Here is a 14,214-nt window from a genome sequence, read left to right on the forward strand (position 1 = left end):
TAATTTACTCTGCAGTATAGCAGTACCAGTAACTATGCATACCAGCTTTTTCCCTAGCAGTACACTCTCACCAGGGCACTCACACATCACCCAGTGCCCCTTCATTGCTCTCAGAGAGAGATTAAAACTTTGGGGGTCCCCTATAGTCTAAAATTAAGATTAATAGCATAATTTCATCATGCATGATATAGAGCTTTAAATGTAGGTGGTAACTATAAAAGAGTAATATTTATTTAACATGTATCCAAATACAATAAAGCAAAAAAATATTTTTAATAATAGTATTATTATTGTAGTTGTAGTAATAATAATAATAATTATTATTATTATTATTAATTTATTTATAAGGGACCACAAGGGTTCCTTAGCATACAAGGGGATAAAATTTACAACAATATACATAAGTACAGACTAATACAAACAAAATATAAATTCACATTAGGGATGTGCAGGCTCGGATAGGTTCGAGTTTGCACGCCGAGTTCGGATTTTTCCCTCCAAAAAAACGGAACTCAGAAAGAGGCAAAACGTCATCTTGTATGGACAAAGTCCAGGAATGATGATGTTTGTCCATGCAAGATGACGTTTTGCCTCTTTCTGAGTTCCGTTTTTTTTGAGGGAAAAATCCGAACTCGGCGTGCAAACTCGAACCTATCCCAGCCTGTACATCCCTAATTCACATGGATCCATAACTACAGTGAGTAGTTTGGAGTAGTTAGCATAATTGAAAGGAGAGGTGGTGGATACAATTGGAGAGTGGAGGGCAAAGACTGCAGAGTTAGGAGAAGGGGTGGTAAGTTTAATTAAAACATTTGTTTCAAGGGCACGTTTGAAGGCTTAGAGGCTGGATGAAAGTATATACTGTATGTACATAAACTAAATGGCTACATATACTGTATGTGGACGCTAATTAGTGTTTTAATTTTAACTAATGCAATCTTCATTGGTATACATTACTAGTATTATAGGTCATACAGAAGAGCTCAGTGACTTTCCACATGGCACTGTCATAGGATGCCACCTCTCCAACAAGTCAGTCTGTCAAATTTCTGTTAGAGCTGCCCTAGTCAACTGTACATGAACTGACTACCAGTAGAGTGTGAGTTAAGCATACAGTATGGAGTGTTCAGAGATAAAGTAAACTGAGTCTATTTTTGCCCATTTCATACTTACACTGCCATGGTATAGTGGAAACATTATATTTTTCTGTCTGTGCAGTCTTTTTATTATAGACCTAACCAACAGCCTAGAAAATAAGGTGCCTATAATTACTGAAGGCACTAAAATATGTAGTTATTACAGAAGGTTTGTAACTCTACAATAAATGTAATGTAGATATTATGTATTACCTAAACTGTCATAATGACTTTGCTGCTTATACATTAATTTGAATACAACAAGGTAAAACGGAGTTACAAAGGGACTTCGGAAGACTAGTTGCCAAGGAAAAGGCAAATTAAATGCTAAAGCATAAATAACTGGATAAATGGAAATAATGTTTACAAAATAACCAGTTAATTAAGTAGTTAGACCACATCTTGTATATGTGGTACAGTATTGAGGCACTTCACGGTAAGAAGGACAAAGAAAAAGTCAAGAGAGTATAGTAATAGGCATCTGCAATAATAAAATTAATGTAATTATAACATTTTTAATAAAAGTTATAAAAAACTAAAGAAAATATAGGGAGACTGCACTCAAAATTTGCAGAAAACCAGCAGAAAGTTTAAAGTATTTATTTAATCCAATAAGCTGCATTCATTCCTACTGATTCAGAGATGGACACAATACGGATATTTATGCATGTGTGTGATTATCGGTAAACTGCGCATGCATCAAGGTATAATACCTTTGTTGCTCACAGCCACTATTTAACCGCAGTGTGATTAACAGTCATGGAGTATTTGATGGCGGTAACAGGGGAGTGGCAGCAAAATTGCTGGCATGTCATGACCTTTTGGGGGCATGTCGCAGCCTACGTTGGTGATCCTGTATGCAATAAAATTGGCTGCAGCGTTTCAGCACAAGCGGTCTTCCTGCACGACCATAAGGTTATTCAGAAGGCCGATCTTTAAAGGATCTGTGAGCGATGCTGCATCTTTGTATGTAGATGCTTGGATTTGTGAAGGTGCAGGTGGGTATCTTAATACAAATCCAGGCAACTGCAACATTTGGATATTTTTGAACAGACCAGGCAGCATTAGTGTCCATCTTTAAATAAGGCCCGTATTCTGAGTTGGCCACAGCTATACAACTGCACTACCCTATCCATGTTCCAGTTAAAGCAGTCATCATCAGCATACATAATATTACATCAGACCCATCCTTGGTGTATATGCTCACTTCTGAACAGCCCACAAACTTATCCTAAACTTCAGCAACACACCCCTAGCAAACTTATCCATCGTGTGAATGCCCCGTTGTAACCCATTTACATCCGCTTAGTCATAAATGGAGATGTGACTGGGATACGAATGACTCTGAATCACCATAATTGTTCTGAGATGCACATGATGGCTCCCATGCATGTACAGTTTACCTAAAATCGTGTGACCTGTAGTTGCATTACGACATCATTGCAAGATTACAGAAACCAGGGTTCCTTATTTTGGAAAAAAGGTGCTTTCGATGTGACATAATTAAAATGTATAAATAAATATATCAAAGATCAATACGAAGATTTACCTAATGAACTATTTTATGTAAGGACCATTCAGAGGAAACGTAGTCATCAAATTCCAAACACAGTTTCACCATGAGCTTAGGTAGAGTACTTTATTGTGTATGTGGCTACAAACATCCTGGAGAATCATGGTAGCCCAACATCATACTTTTTCCTGTGTACTTCTATGTGGTGGAAAAAAAATTGGATGTTGTGTTCCGACCTCTATTCCTGCAATTCACAGCCATAACCTCTTATTGAATTGCCACCAAACAGTTTTAGTAGAGGTATAGTAGAGGATCCTGAGAATGTATCTAATGACAATATTTGGGGAGATTGAGGAATTTTTTCCCCTTTGGCAATTTTCACTGGTGAGTTTGTTATAGAAATTCACCAGTGAGTCTAATCCTGGGTCTGACCTGATATTTGGAACAAGGTTCCAAACTGGGTCAGATCCAGAACAGATCCCCTTCAGACCGCGACCTGGGTTATTCCCTGGTCGGCGCCATTCACACTGCATATGGGTGGCACACTGCCAGCTCTTGGAGATGGCATCATCTCCAAGCGCCAGAAAATCCAGAAATCACCATCCTGTAAACAGGACCCATGTTGGATGACCAGGGCTACTCGTTTACACAGCAGGGATAAAAGGGTCTTTGCTGTATCAAACCCTGCAAACTACCCAGGTTGCTGTGTCATTGGACCCAGGAATCCATCCCTGACCCCGTTTACACCTAGCGGCAACCCGGGTAAACCCGGCAATAACCCAGGTTTTAGCTGTGGTTTAAAAGGGGTATAACTCTGGATGAACACAATTAGAATTTCTGAAAAATCGAACTTGAGGGGTCTGTGTCTTTGTTAATCCAGCTATGTCATTATTTAATCATGGGTCATCTTACTTTCCAGTCATCCAATCATGTTACAATATTGTAAAATCTGCTCCTAACTTTTCAATGCTTGTATCCTTGTGAATTAGCCATGTAATGAATATGTTCTTGTTACATTCAGGCAGTAAAGCACATTTCAATAAATCCAGATTATAAACCCAATGTTTTATTTTATAGAGATCAGAATTAAGCATAAATAACACACTGCAATTACAGCTTTTGATTCCAAACGCTTTCAGCTAATCACTTTAAGAAACAAACAAGAGATTGAATTTATATCGCCTGCAGTTGTTATTGGAAACCTATACATAGAGATTGCTAAATTAAGTTGGTCCCAGTGCAATTATGATCACTCAGGCATGTTTTCAATGTATCGTGCCAAATTAGCTAGATTTGAGCAATTTAACTTCCTGCAACAAATCTCCGGGGCACATTTGAGAAAGTACAGACTGTTTACAAACACTATCCTATTTCATCAGTGACTCTTTGCAGAGTCCGTTTTACCAGCCTAGGCACACACACCTGTCAAACAGTCACACGGTGGTATTATATATTTTTTTTGTTTCCTCTCAATGCATGTAAAAGAAATCCCTATTTTGAGTGTTTTCTTGTTTTATTTTTACAACCTTACGGTGCCACCAAGGATTTAATTACTTCAAACTGCATCAATCCATTTAAAAAAAAAAGATAAAATGAGTAAGATTGATATTCTGCACATTTTTATTAGTACCGTCAGATGTATTGGCGCCTGTTTTGTAATTTGAAATGGGGTTTTCAGGGTCTACCAGTAAATAAGGCTAGCTTAGCAGCCACATAATAGTACATACGTTTTATAACTTGCACATTAGGGCCTCTTTTTAAAAGGTACAAATTCTGACCTCTACAAACCCATGCACATGTTTGTTTGTTTTTGCATGCAGGGCAGGGGTGGTTTAAGAGAAGTTGGGAGCAGCGGCAGCTCCTACCCTCTTAGATGAGGGGGGCTGCCAAGAAGGGCCAAAACTTACCGGCCCTGGTGGATCCTGGCGCCTGCACAATGAAACTGACTCACGGACTGCACTGACAGTACTGAGGTGGCAGATTTTACAGGGTAAAAACCGCAACTGGTTGGGAGCCTTGTACAGTTTCCATGTGTTCCCACTTCTTTTTCCGCAGAGCAGTTGTGAGTAGACTCTGGCACTGTGGGCCTGATTCAGATCTGGGAATAGCAGTGCTCGAAGTGTCCCGGTATGAAACGGTATGTCATACCGGCACATCACTTCGGCACCCGGTGCTGGGACTGTCACTGTTCCAGCGCAAGTTAAAAAGTGGCTGCACTGCCTGTTTTCACTTGGTTCCGGCCACGAGCCAATCATGGCTCGTGGACGGTGGCCAATCAGCAGCGACATGCTTGCATATTGAATTTGGCTCCGGCCGCAAGCCAGTCAGGGGCGGCCACGTGGCGTCCCTAATTGGCTGCCAGTCTGCAGGGAGGTGGGAGGACAGGTGAGCTGGGAGCTGTGCTGTGAGATGTGAGGGCAGGTGAGCTGGGAGCTGTGCTGTGAGGAGGGAGGGCAGGTGAGCTGGGAGCTGTGCTGTGAGGTGGGAGAGCAGGTGAGCTGTGAGGTGGGAGGGCAGGTGAGCTGGGAGCTGTGCTGTGAGGAGGGAGGGCAGGTGAGCTGGGAGCTGTGCTGTGAGGTGGGAGGGCAGGTGAGCTGGGAGCTGTGCTGTGAGGAGGGAGGGCAGGTAAGCTGGGAGCTGTGCTGTGAGGTTGGAGGGCAGGTGAGCTGTGAGGTGGGAGGGCAGGTGAGCTGGGAGCTGTGCTGTGAGGTGGGAGGGCAGGTGAGCTGGAAGCTGTGTTGGGAGGTGGGAGCGCAGGTGAGCTGAGAGCTCTGTTGGGAGGTGGAAGGGCAGGTGAGCTGAGAGCTGTGTTGGGAGGTGGGAGGGCAGGTGAGCTGGGAGCTTTGCTGTGAGATGTGAGGGCATGTGAGCTGGGAGCTGTTAGGGCAGGTGAGCTGGGAGCTGTGATGTGAGCTGGGAGGGCAGGTAAGCTGGGAGCTGTGCTGCGAGGAGGGAGGGCAGGTGAGCTGGGAACTGTGCTGTGAGGTGGGAGGGCAAGTGAGCTGTGAGGTGGGAGGGCTGGTGAGCTGGGAGCTGTGCTGTGAGGTGGGAGGGGAGGTGAGCTGGAAGCTGTGATGTGAGCTGGGAGGGCAGGTGAGCTGGGAGCTGTGAGGGTGGGTGAGCTGGGAGTTGTGCTGTGAGATGTGAGGGCAGGTGAGCTGGGAACTGTGCTGTGAGGAGGGAGGGCAGGTGAGCTGGGAGCTGTGCTGTGAGGTGGGAGGGCAGGTGAGCTGGAAGCTGTGTTGGGAGGTGGGAGCGCAGGTGAGCTGAGAGCTGTGTTGGGAGGTGGGAGGGCAGGTGAGCTGGGAGCTTTGCTGTGAGATGTGATGGAAGGTGAGCTGGGAGCTGTGAGGGCAGGTGAGCTGGGAGCTGTGATGTGAGCTGGGAGCTGTGAGGGTGGGTGAGCTGGGAGCTGTGCTTTGAACTGGGAGGGCAGGTGAGCTGTACTGGGAGGGCTGGTGAGCTGGGAGCTGAAGTGTGAGGGCAGGTGAGCTGTACTGGGAGGTGTGCTGGGAGATGTGCTGTGAGGGCAGGTGAGCTAGGAGGTGTGAGGACAGGTGAGCTGTGAGGGGAGGAAGTGGGGGTATCGAAATATAAGGGGGGCTAAGTAAATCCCCCCTGATATTTCCATACCCCCACTTCAAAATTTCCACTTCGACCAATGGGAATAGAGTAAGAAAGAGCAAGTAACTGTGCATCTTGGCAAAACAGTGTTGCACTGCAGGGGGAGAGCAAATATAAAATGCGCAGAGAGATTTAGATTTGGGAGGGGTGTGTCCAAACTGAAATCTAAATTAAAGTGTAAAATTAAAGCTGTACAGAATCTGGAGGCTACATGCAAAAGCAACCAGTATTTACCCTACATGCGAAAATAAAATGTATGTAGTTGCACCCCTTGCATTGCAACACGGTTTGTCCACAGTTACTTGCTCTATCTTCCAAAATCTGAATCAGGCCCTGTGCCAGAGTCTACTGCATATGGTTTACGAGAACATGGCGTCCGAGCCAAGCTCCCGGTGATTTCTTAACTGCACATGCACAAATCTCTGGCAAAATGGCAGTGATTTGTGCAGCACTGACATGGAACTCCAGAGTAGTGAGTATACTACGTGGGTGCAGGGTGCACCCATTATAGATACGCCACTGATGCAAGGATAATATTGGTTGCTTTCAGCACACTAGTCAAATATTGGGCAAATTTATTTTTACACTGTGATTTAAAGAATGTCCAACTCTAAATATGTCAACAAATGTGTGCAACTGGAGTTGGCATGGTCACACCAGCTTGGAAACATGGCTTTATCTCTGTGGTAGGGTCGTGCTCGGGTTGCACACAAATTGCCTCATACATCAATAGGTGAGTAGTTTCAGGGCTGTCTTAGCAGCAGTCTGGGCCCTGGGCAAAGCAATGCACTGGGGCCCCTACCTACCCATTCACGGGAAAAAAATGTCGATGAGCCTGGTACCCACCCCTCAAACCATGCACATTAGTTATGTCAGGTCAGGGCACCCTCCCCATTAACACAATAAACCCCTTCATAAATGTCAGTTACCTGTTGCTTGCTTATATTGAAGGCTGCTTTTGTAAATGAATATGCTGGGAATGCAACCTACCAGTTTACTATGAACCTGTCACGACTATGATGTGATAGGACCACTTACATTATCAAAAATGTCCTAGTCATGATTCCTATCACTCAGAGGAGTCTAGTCCCTGCCCCCTAGCCTTTCCAGCCTCCTGCCCCCATGTTTTTCCAGCCTCCTGCCCCCGTCATTCAAGCCACCTGCCCCCTAGTCTTTCCAGCCTCCTGCCCCCTTGTTTTTACAGCTTCCTATCCCCATCTTTCAAGCCACCTGCACCATTTCCACCCCCTTTTTTCCACCCTTTGTCCCCCTCTTACCATTTGCTGGTCCAGGACTCCCGCATAGCCGGCAGCTCTTCTCTTTGGCAGGGAGCGCGACGTGGTGTCACGAGGTCAGCGTCATGCTCCCAGCAGTCCTACAGGTAGGAGGAACTGTGCCATGCCACCGAGCTCTATGATCTTGTTTGGCGGCATAGCAGTAGATCCTGCATAATGGCGAGATGGCGATGGTTGTGTGGCATGGGCGGGCGGTGGTGCTAGGAGCGGGCAGGGCCCCCCGAGTATCCGGCTGCTTCTCTGTAAAAGGTTGGAGCAGAAGGGCAGCTTGTGTATCGACAGCGTCAAGGGTTAGGAACAGGCAGCCCTCCGGCCACGTCTATTAGGAGGCGGAGCGGAAGGGCTTACCTGGGCCTGTAGGAGGTAGGAGTGGGAAGCAGGGGATAGAAGCAGAGGGGCGGGCCCCCTCATCATAGGGGGTGGGGGTCGGAAACAGTGCTTTTAAAAAAAGAAAACATTTACTAACTGGCAGGGGGGCTGGAGGGCCCCTTGAAGCTTCGGGCCCTTGGGCAACTGCCATAAAAGCCCAATGGAAGAGATGGCCCTGAGTAGTTTCTTGTGACATGATAAACTAAATGTTGGTAAACACCGGCAATGGCACGACAACTTGCCCCCTCTCGACCAGGTTTTATAGTCAAACATACACATTTACATACCATTCAGAGTCATACACAAATCAGTCACATCTCCACTTGCAGCTGAAGAGGCGTAACTGGGTGGTAATGGGTCATTTGTGTGCCTGCTAAGTTTAGCGATGACATTTTGATGGAAACACGGGTTATGTTGAGTTGTGCACACACAGAGATATTTTGCACCAAAGATAGAGATAGTGCACGTTTGCACTGCTAATGTTGATGGCTAACTGATAATGATGATGGCTATTTAACTGATAATGATTACGGCTATTTAACCAGTCATATGTATAGAGCTGGGATGGTTGCATATAACTCAGGATATCTTCTTGTATGTCCATGCACGGAATGCGGGTGCAGTTCAGTCAACTTGCATTCATACATGTGTACCACAGTGCATTTTCACAATTTTACATTATGATTTTATATCCCAAATGCTGTCAATCCTAGTTGTCAGAATTTTTTTTTTAATTTTCGATTATTTTTATTTACTTTGGAATATGCAAACTTCATAAACTACATGACTGGCAAAAAAAAAAGAACATTTAAACTGCATGCAACAAAAATAGTTGTAAAATGTCACTAAACATGTTTTCTACTTTAAATATTCCATTTACTTAACCCCTTTCTTACTAATATCAATAATAATAAAATTTCTAAAGATCTTACACAAGCCCTATTATTGGGAAGGAATAAATTCATACTTTAGGTGGAAAATATATTTAAATTAATATATACTGTACCATCATGCAGGGACACTTTAGCACTGTGGGCAGCATCCCTCCCTTCCCCAATACCTCTTACATTCACACCCCTCCTAATTCTCTCCCAAACCTCAATACTCCACATGCTCTGCATCTCTACAGCACCTAATGCGGGAGTTGTTCCTACCTTAGGGCTTCTCTCCACTACTTTTCTTCGGAATTGGTATGACATACCGCTGGACATATGCCCGGCGGATGTAATACCACCGCTGTAAGGCCAAAGTCTGAAGATCCTGACAGGGTAAGTATTTTAACTATCCCTAACCCTCTCCCCCCCTAACCCTCCTTTATTGGTGCCTAACCCTAACCTCCCCTATAGTGCCTAAACCTAACCCCCTCTCCCTGCACCATAAACCTAACCCTCCCGGTGGCGTGCCTAACCCTAACCTCCCCCCGGGGGTGCCTAACCCTAACTCCCCTTCCATTAGCCTAACCCTAACCCTCCCGAGGGGGTGCCTAAACCTAGGTCCCCCCGGGAGCCCCTAAACCTAACCCTCCCCCCCGTGGCTGTCCGCACACGGTGCCCGGCTTACCTTTGATCAGTATGCCGGGTGTCGGGATTTCGGCAATTGGATAATGATAGGCGTCGGGATTTCGACGCCTATCATTGGTCCCATGCCAGGATTTCACAGTCGGGAAGCCGGCAGTCGGCCTTTCAACCACCGGCTTCCTGACTGCATCCCTTTTCTTCTCTTGCTCCTCTCCACAGTCAGAGTAGTAACATCAAGACATTGCGGGCATGATTCAGAGGTGGATGCAGTGTTGATGCCATGCGCAGTTGGCCAATATTTTATGTCTGTGCACGCGTCTGAGTTGCAATGGGCATGAATTCCGATAGTTACTGTAGGGAGACACAGACCAAACTTGCAGGCGTGTCACTGACACAGTAGCACAGGCACAAGATGGCATGTTCAGATGGAAACTCCACACCTGCCATAGGAGGGAGGGTTAGGGTTAGGCACCGTGGAGGGTTAGAGTTAGGGTGAAGATTAGGGTTAGAAAAAAAAAAACGTGTCGCCCATTTTTGAGTTGACCATTTTTGTGTCAACCTTTTGACCATGTCGACCATTTGCACCTGTCAACTTACATGTCAACCTTTAGTGTGTTGAACTTTTGTCCCTGTCGACCTATTGACTCTCTAACATCTGGTGTCTATCTAGACATTGTCGACCTTTTTACTGTCTATCTTTCAATCCACACCCAGTTGAAATAGTGACTGTGTTATGCATCATATCCTTGCCTACCATGGCTTCTCATTAACAATACTAAACCATCAGTACTGCACAGTGTTGGACTGGGGCATTAAGGGCCCACCAGGGAAATGTAGAGGCAGGGGCCCGCTGCAGGGGTGTGACCAACCATTGGGTAGGTGTGGAGAGGTGCATGACCATCCCACAAAGGAAACAGCATAATATTATGCATTTTCAGACAACGCAGTGACCAATTTGGTCTAATACATTTTATCTGTGCCTGCTTTAGTCTAATAATAATAACATTATTGTGTATCCATTCATCTACACCATTTCTGATTGGCAGCCACTTGCCATGGGGTGAAGGTGTGGATGTGGAATGAGACTGAAGCACATATAAAAAGTGGGCAAAGGCACAAATGCCAGTGGGTCAGCTGTGAAAGGTGCAGAGGGACAGCTGGGAAAAATGCAGAGGGGCAGTTGGGGAAAATGCAGAGGGACTATTGGGTAAAGTGCAGAGGGACAGCTGGGGAAAATGCAGAGGGACAGCTGGGGAAAATGCAGTAGAACTATTGGGTAAGGTGCAGAGGGACAGATGGGGAAAATGCAGAAGAACTATTGGGTAAGGTGCAGAGGGACAGATGGGGAAAATGGCAGAGAGAGGTGGGGAAATTGACAGAGGGACAACTGTGGAAGTTGCAAAGGGACAGCTGAGGAAAGTGTCAAAATGACAGCAGTGGAAGGGTGGCAGAAGGACAGATGTGGAAGGTGGAGGGGAACAGCCTGGAAGGTGGCAGAGGGACAGCTGTGAAAGGTGGCAGAGGGACAGCCATGAAAGGTGGCAGAGAGACAGACATGAAAGGTGGCAGAGAGACAGCTGGGGAAAATGCAGAGGGACTAATGGGTAAGGTGCAGAGGGACAGATGGGGAAAATGGCAGAGAGAGGGGTGGGGAAATTGACAGAGGGACAGCTGTAGAAGTTGCAGAGGGACAGCTGAGAAAAGTGGCAAAATGACAGCCGTGGAAGGGCGGCCTGAAGGAGAGAAGTGGAAGGTGGAGGGGAACAGCCATGGAATGTGGCAGAGGGACAGCCGTGAAAGGTGGCAGGGAGACAGCCAAGGAAGGTGGCAGGGAGACAGCCAAGGAAGGTGGTAGAGGGACAGCCATGGAAGGGTGGCAGAGGGACAGCCATGGAAGGGTGGCAGAGGGACAGCCGTGAAAGGTGGCAGAGTGATAGCCATGGAAGGTGGCAGAGGGACAGTCATGAAAGGTGGAGGGGGACAGCCATGGAAGGGTGGCAGAAGGACAGCTATGGCAGAGGGACAGCCATGAAAGGTAGCAAAGGGACAGCCGGGAAAGGTGGCAGAGGGACAGCCATGAAAGGCAGAGATAGCCATGAAAGTGAGTTTGCAATATAAATATTCACTCACCAGTCCCAGTTCCAGTCCCATTGGTCAGTGTAGGTAAGGTGGTCAGGAACTAGCAGTAGAGTAATAATCCACACAGCAGAGAAGAGAAAGAGCTCCCCTGCTCCCCTGGCCACAATAGCTCTATGGAGAGTCTGCTGCTGGTGCGGAGAACGGGGACCTTCTTCTGCCGGCACTGAGGGAGGGGAGGAATTTCGCACCTGATGCTGCTGCCGCTGAGGGTAGGGCATCTGCTTCGGCCAGGGAGAAGGACTAGGGGCCCACTCTGCTACCGCGGACTGGGGGGGCTGGCTTTGCTACCGCAGCTGAAGACAGGGAGCTGCTCTGCTACCACTGCTGAAGACTGGTCATCTGCTGCTGCCGCCCGTGGGGGGCCCGGTCTGCGACTACAGTTGAAGACAGGGGGACCCGCTATGCTACCGCGGCAGAAGAGTGGGGACCTGCTGCCACCGCTATCAACAGGGGGGACTCTGCTGACGCGGCTGAAGAGAGTGAGGCCTCTGCTAGCCGTGAGGATCGGGACCCACTGCTGCTGGAGGGGGGCGTGCAATGCTGCCGTGGCTGAAGTCAGGGGGTCTGTTGTTGTTGCGGATGAATAGTCCACTGCTGCCAGCGCTGTAGATGGGGCTTCCCTGTTATTTTGTGCCCATGCCCGTAACCCCCCGGAAGATGGCCCTCCCCATAACACCAGTCTGCCTCTGCATGACCCCGCCCCCCAGCCAAAGTTGGAAGAGCTTCAAAGCAGGAGGGCCCACCGGGGATTTACCCAACTCCCCGGTGGTCCAGTCCAAGCCTGGTACTGCACAGTATTGCTAGTAGCCAGTGACAAATTTCTTATTTGTTTTTTGGAGGCTGATAATAATGCTGTATACCAATAGACACCTGGATATTCCCCACCTGATGTTGTTCTAAAACCATCTGTATCATGTGTTCCTCTAACTCTCCGATTGGTCAGGGTCATCTTTGTCTTCTGTTTTATATCATTAGATGTTCTTTGTATATGTTTTGTCATGGTTTCATCTAGAAATGTGAGGTTCAGTTCTCCTGAAATACAAACCCACCCAAACTTAGGGGTTCCAAGTTGAACCGAGTTCCTGTTTGGATCTGTAGTCAGTTCGGAACTCAAATTTAAAAACTGAACTCGGGTTTTTGATTGCATGTAATCAGGTTCAAATTACATGATTTTAGCTGTTTTATCAATTTTTATAATTTTTTTACCGACTTTTAAGGTAACCAAAACCAACGCTGAATCCAAACCAAAACACTTGAGGATGGTTTTGCCAAAACTAAAACCAAAACACGATGATGAATTAGAACCAAAATCAAAACACAGGGGTCTGAGCACATCTCTAGCATCAACGTATAACTCTCTGTGATACATCAGTGCTACATAAATTAAAAGATAATAATACTATCTATTACCTTAATGACTTCCACCTGCCCCATATCGACAGTTTCATTGAGTCCGGATCTACACAAGTTCCAAGGAATATAATGGATATCGAACCAATGGAAAAATGAAGGCCTGAAGCCAAGCTCTACCTCCTGGTGCTGATTTCTCTTTTTAAAATACAAAATCTGACGGTTCTACAAAACACTTTTAAAGGACGATTTAATATCACCCTCCTCAAGTCTGTAATATATTTGTAATCATTTAGATTATCCCTTCAGTGGAGAGCAAAATTTCTGTTTTCTCTTTATTATGTACAGTATGTCCAGTTTCTGATAACACTGGTGTAATTTCTAGCTACTCCTTTCCTGCACTAAGGTTTGACACAACTTCTTTCTGTAAATATTACACTTTTTAAAAGGGTTGCAAGAATGACCTTTCTGTAGTATGTATTCCTAGTCTTAAAATCAGGCAACTTTCCTGATTTACCTCTCCAGTACTAAGAGATATCATGTTCACTTTCAATGATTTTTTTTCTGTTGCTTGGGGGCTACCTGTGTATCTGACAGACACCTGCAGACCACATGCAAGCTGTTTCCTTATTTTGACCTCTGTACCTTTTTAATGACAACCAGAGCACAAGCCACTGACCGGCCTTGCCTCAGTCTTGCCTCTGGCACACTTTGATGGAATTTGAAGGCCTGAGCTTGCACAATGCTCTGCTGATTGCACTGAAGCTAAATATTTTAACTAAAAATAATTAGTAAAACAATCTCTTTGATGTTAGGTCTGTGAGAACAAGTTTGTTGAGGTTACTGATAATTCTTTGTGCAATTAGATACCTTTAATAGAGGATAGTCAAAGTCTAAAAATGTTTAAGCTTTGGAATACACTGTCAATAATAAATGATATGTCTTATTTATAAACTCCAAAATACCATCTAGCTAAAAATGAAACAAAAATTTAAAATTATTAAATAGCAATAGTCAATTACACACATATCAGCAATATTTGCCTATACTAGGTGGACCTATAGTACATACAGTATATGCAGTGTCCGACTGAGATGAAAGGAGCCCACTGAAGTGATGTGACATTTGGTAGTGATTTTATTAAAAAGTAGAAGGTGTAAATAATCCCAGCACCACAATTTTTTTAGTAAACATTATGCCACTTTGTAATGTGCCCATTTCATATGATGCCACACTGTATCACCTCCAGTTCACGATACCACATTGTAGTC

This window comes from Taudactylus pleione, unplaced genomic scaffold (genome assembly GCF_031769625.1).
Source record: "Taudactylus pleione unplaced genomic scaffold, aTauple2 ptg000128l, whole genome shotgun sequence".
Classification (NCBI taxonomy): Eukaryota; Metazoa; Chordata; class Amphibia; order Anura; family Myobatrachidae; genus Taudactylus; species Taudactylus pleione.